Here is a 6,157-nt window from a genome sequence, read left to right as displayed (position 1 = left end):
GGCGAGGGCGGGGCAGGCCGAGGGGCTGGAGGCGGGGCGCGGCGGAGGAGGCGGGGCGCGGCGGAGGAGGCGGGGGCCGGAGGAAGCGGGGGCGGGGCTTACCTCCGGGCTTTCAGCCCGGGAGACTTAGCAGCTTCTGATGCAGAGGCGGCGGTAGCTGAAGACTTTAGGGTAGGAGCTTTGGCGCCGCCCCCCGCCACCACCACTGGTACGCATCCATCAGGCCAAGACACCGCCCACGAGGTGGCTAAGAGAAGGGGAGGTCCCCAACCCGCTTCGGAGCCAGAACTGGGGAAGAGTCCAGATCAGCTAACGAAAAACTCCGCGCAGGACATAGGCAGGATTCCATTTCTAAACAAAGGAGCCTTTTTTTGAAGCACATTATGCCATTTGTATAGTTGCGGGAACTTCGTGAAACTATGTACAAAACCCTAGCCGGGAGAGCAGTGACCCAGGTGATAACTCACAGTAGAAGCTGTCCATCTCGGGGTTGTTTTGGCGACCTGGTTTCATTTGTACCCCACTCCCGCCAAGTCTTAAAAAAGTTGTTTCTGAAGGCATTCTTTGATCACCCCGTAATAACAGTAACATCTCCCTGCTCAGTTTTTACTTGCTCATTTGTCTCCCCCATTAAAATGTAAACTTCTGGAGGGCAGGGTCTTTGTTTTGTTCTTTGTTGTTTTTGCAGCAGCAAGAAGGTGCTGAACTAAATATCTGTTCAATGAATGAAATAATTTTAAAAGTGGAACTTACAAACATTTGCTATTTTATATTAATTAAACAATTTCTGAAAGGTTTACAAGTTAAAACCAGAAGGTTAATTTCCGTAATCATTCACATCTAAGATTTATCTCCATGTCTAATGGGGATAATAATGTCATGGGTTATTTTGAGGATTGTGCCTGCACAGTAAGTGCTATGTAAGTGTTGGCCATTCCTATTTATTCTTGAATGCCTGTCGTGAATAAAGCTCTTGGAACTCAACACTGAAAACACAAAAGTTGGGACCTGACTGAAGATGTTTTTGCAGCTCACCTCTGAAAAATGGGCCTTCAAATAATACAAGTATTTAATTTTTATGGTAGCATGTCACCTGTGTCCATTTAAAACAGACACATATATTTTCCTATTACTCCACAGAATTTTTCTTCATTTTGAAATGTCTTGTCCAGCACCTATTAAAACTCAGGTTGAGACAACAGTTGAAATTGATAGTGACTCACCATTAGATAATCCTTTGGTTCTACCCTGAACCTAATTTGTCAAATACAATTATATTACTTCAGCTCCATGCAGAAATGCCATCACAGAGGCATATCCTACTCACATCCTTGGTGTAAATTAAGCTTTTTTAATACAAGAAATTGTAAGCAGATAGGATAGGGGGTCTCCAGAGAAAGAGAACCAGGCATGGCTTCACTGACATAAGGAAATCTGTTTTTGGCCTAAGCTATTTTGTCATCTAAGCCTAGACACAATGCTTGTGCTTGAACAGGCCTTAGTAATTAATAGTCTTAAGGGAACAAAAGAATGTAGGACGTTATTGGGCAAGAGAAATAACAACAGCAAAGATAATGTATCAGTAATAAAGACTCCCAGCTTTGTTTCAATGGTAAAGATTAGCCTGAAGCCTCAACCACCAGGTCAACTGGAACCTAAGGGGGGATGATGTTGACCTTTTCTGACCCTTGTGACTTCAATCAACTAAAGCTTGGACTCTGTCGACCTTTGCCTCAATTCTCTGCTGAATTCTCCTCTGCTCAAGCGCCTACATAAATATGCATGTACCCTTAGCTTAAAACTTCCCCAGTTTTGCTGTTTGGGGAGACACTGCTTTGGGAAAGGTCCCCGGTGTGCTCCTTACTTGCTGCAAGTAATAAATCCTTCCTTCTCCTGATCTTTGGCTTGGTTGTGCCTTTTGGCTCGACACCCACCAAGAGGCGAACCCCATTTTTTGGGTAGCAAAATGGCCATCTACATTTCTTCTTGCATATTTCATAAACTATTTCATTATCATTATTCAACATCTCTAATTTACTGTTTGAGTTCAGGGCTAGAAAAAAGTTTTGTTTCTCCTGACAAATGCATATGCTCAGCTTGAGAGCTAACTCAGGCTTTATCTTAATTCCCAGGAAGCTTGGAGCTAAATTTAATAGTCAATTATAGCAACTGTTCTTCTTTTTTTAAATTACAATTACTGCCATGACTTCAGAATATGGCTTATTCTTTTATCCCTAGTTTGATTTGACTATCCTGATTTTAACCAAGATCTGTGTATCCATTAAAGGTCCCTCAAATACTTTGGAAGTAGGCAACTCAACATGCAGAGCTATAAATTGGGGGAATTTGCACTTACGTTATCTTGACCATATCTCAGTTCAATTTTAGTCCTCAAGTCCAGTGAAAAAATGGGACAGCAATGCAAAATGTAATGACTCTGCCCCCCTACCTATGGAGACATCTTTAACTGATGTCTGTTGGAATAAAATAGAAAAGGAAATAACTAGACCAAACTGTCAAAATCACCAATAAGGTAGACTTCTTCAGCATTCATGGTTATTTACTAGAAACACTTATTTCAAGTTTTCTCTGAATTACATTTATATGATGTATGGCTGTTTAAAAAGCACTTTTACACTGATTTCCACAATTCTTTTACAAGTGAGGAATGTGAGGCTAAGAAGCAGTGCTATTGACTCCTTAAGTTTTTATGAACTTACTATGAGTTTTCTCCAAAGACTTGAAAACACACTAAGTGATGTTGGGAGTTAAATCTCTAAAAGGTACCTGGGGGATAGAGGCTGACACACACTATGGATAAGGATATCAACTGCTGGGTATGCGCCTAGAGGAGTGGGAGGGTGCAAAAAGCAATACCACATTTTAGCAATTTGTCCAATAAAGCTTGGACATACCTACCAGTAATTCACAATATACTAATGAATTCACTTGAGCTTTATTTTCTGATAGTGCTGATAGATTTATGCTCAACCATTTATTCATTCATTCAAACTGCATGCTGTGTGAGTATAAAGTATCAGGCAAAATGCTAGGGGTTGGGAGTACACCAATGAAACAGTTGTGCTCCTGTCTCCACTGAGCTTACAGTCTAGCGGAGAAGCCAGACAGGCAAGTAGAGGGGTTACGAGGATATACAGGAAGGGGGAAGGACAGCCAATCCAAACTTGTGAGCTGTTGCTAAAGAAGATGACACCCACTCATTCAGGTCTCAGCTTTGGAGTTAGCAAAGCTAGGAAGTAGGGGAGAAATGGAAGGACAAGTGGAGAGGCCTCAAAGTGAAAGAAAGCAGGGCATTTCGGAGGGACAGAAAGTAGTTCAGGATGTCCTCTCAGTGTGAGGAGAGATAAGACAGAAAAGGCCAGCAGGTTAGAGTTTACCTCAAGTCCGGAGTTTATCCAAGGGAGTGACAGGCTCAGATCTCCTTTGTAAAGATAATGGAAAATGGGATTTCAGATAAGAGGTCTTTGGCATCTGCAGATGAATCAGGGAAACAGCAGGAGTCTGGAGAGAAGCAGAAAGACTGAAGAGATTTAGGAAATGTGCAAACAAAATTTAATAACCTGATGAGCTACATGGAGTGAGGGAGGGAAAAAATCAAGGGTGATGGCTTCTGGAAAGGTATATATATTTTAAAATTAATTAATATTAATTAATTTTACTTGTACTGACTGCAAAAAAAATGCACAACCTGAAAGTTGAGAATTATGTTTTATTCGGCCGAATTGCTGAGGGCTCGGGACTGCTCTAAAGAGTCAAAGGGAGGAGCCAGATATATGGGAGTTTTGAAAACAAAAACAAAACCCTGCGGTTAAAACAGCTGATGATTACTGTTAATTAAAGAAAAACCAGACATCTCAAGTGAATGAACTTAGCACTTTTATATGTGTGGGAAGACAATGAGTCTTGGCTCATTGAAAACATTCCTTTGATATGCACCTTAGCTATCTAGGGTCAGTATCCTGCTTTTCTTCATCCTGAGTTCCCTCTGGGTGCAGTTTTGGGGGGCAGCTGCAGTGGCTGAGGGCTTGATGGTCGTAGCATCCTTTGTTTACTGATATGGCATGCGACATTTTTCATCCACACTTGCCATGGGGGCATTCTCATATATCCCTGGAACTATATTGAAAAACCTAAATTTTGAGAGTAGAAAACAAGAAGAAAGGGGAAGAGAGGGTTTACTCAATTTATCAATACATAAAGAGCATTCTGGGTGATTTATCTTATTAAAAGAAAATTCTTCTATATTTAATAAAGGATAAAAGAGTGTAAGATATTTAACAAAGACTAACATAGTGTAAGATGAGGGCCAGAATAAAAACCAGATAATGAAGCTTCTCTTTTTATTGCCAAACTTATTGAGGCACTGATGAATTTACTTCCATTCTTTCTTCAAATTACAAGTAAATGGAGAACCAAACAGCTCCTAAATTACACTTAGCTTTCTTCAGCAACGTGTTGATTGTGATGACTACTGAAGTTCACTGATTCTTAACATTTATTAAACAAAGACTATGTGCCAGGCTCTTTGCCTGATACTGTGATTACAAAAACCAAAGACTCGATCCCCACCTTACAAGCGCTTAGAGTCTAGTGGGGAAGGAAAGTAAACCGATGATTCCAATCCAGGGTAGTGACACTTTGGGCAGACACAGGAGGGAGTTCCTAACCAGGGATGGGTTGTGGCTGAAGTCTTCCCAGAGAAACCCTTACTGAATGAAGATAAGTAGAAGTTACTGAGAGATAAGGAGAAGTTAGACAAGGGGCAGGGAGTCCGCAGAAGAAGCAGCATAAGGAAAGGAGTGACAAAGCATGTTATGTTTGGGGGGGGAAATGCAATTACTGGCGTGGTTCAAAAGGTACATATGAGGGCTTCCCTGGTGGCTTTGTTTGCCAGGCTACAGAGTTTAGTTTTTTTTTTTCTCAAGGTTATTTGGATTAAGTTTGGCAGGGGTGTAAGACTTCAGTTTTAAAAACCTGTCAGCACTGTGAAAACTGGATTGGAGGAAAATAAGATTAGAGACTGGAAGACTGGTTAGGAGAGGTTGCAGAAATCTAGGCAAAAGATAAGGAGGCCTGAACAAAGAGGCAAAAATAATGGGCAAGGAGATAGATTAGAGTAAGGAATTAGGACGTGTAAGACTCGGAGGTTGATTAACTGTTTGGGGATGGTGCTGTCAAGATGGAGAGAAGAGGAGAAAGAATAGGTTTCTCCTCTTGGGATTTAGAGTTGTTGATGGGAACTGCTGGAGAAGGAGGAAAGATGGAGGGTTGAGTTGGAGCTTCAGACACGTTGTTCGATGTACCTGTAGCAGATTCAGGGGGAGGTTGTCCAGTAGGCGGATCAACTTTGAAGTCTGGCCCTCTGGAAAGAGGCTGGGGCTAGAGATACAATGATACAGTGAAAACTGTATTAGTTTCCTATCGTTGCTGTAAACATATTACCACAAATTTAACGGCTTAAAGCAACACAAATTTACTCTTTTACAGTTCTGGAGGTCAGAATTATGAAATGAGTCTTACCAGGCTAAAATCAAGGTGTCAGGGCCAGGATAGTTTCCTTCTAGAGGCTTTAGGGAAAAATCTCTAACCTTACCTTTTCAAGATCCTAAAGGCTGGACTTCCCTGGCCGTGCAGTGGTTAAAAATCCGCCTGCCAACGCAGGGGACACGGGTTCGAGCCCTGGTCCGGGAAGATCCCACATGCCGTGGAGCAACTAAGCCCGTGCGCCACAACTCCTGAGCCTGCACTCTAGAGCCCGTGAGCCACAACTACTGAAGCCTGCGAGCCACAACTACTGAAGCCCGCGCTTCTAGAGCCCGTGCTCTGCAACAAGAGAAGCCACGGCAATAAGAAACACACATGCTGCAACAAGAGTAGCCCCCGCTCGCTGCAACTAGACGAAGCCCACGCACAGCAACGAAGACCCAACGCATTCAAAAATGAATAAAGACTTGACCTTTAAGAAAAAAAAAAAAAGAGTGAAAGGAAAATTAAGCTTGAGAGGAATAGTGAAGGTTCAAAATGGTTCTGGGGATGAAAGGCAAAAGCTACCACCGGAAACATGCACCAGCCCAGGGGTAGAACACTGGCAGAACATCGACATCCAATTGTGTTATTTGAAAGTGAAAACAAACTA

This window comes from Lipotes vexillifer, unplaced genomic scaffold, assembly GCF_000442215.2.
Source record: "Lipotes vexillifer unplaced genomic scaffold, Lipotes_vexillifer_v1.1 scaffold1654, whole genome shotgun sequence".
NCBI classification, from domain to species: domain Eukaryota; kingdom Metazoa; phylum Chordata; class Mammalia; order Artiodactyla; family Lipotidae; genus Lipotes; species Lipotes vexillifer.
This window is presented reverse-complemented; position numbering follows the sequence as displayed.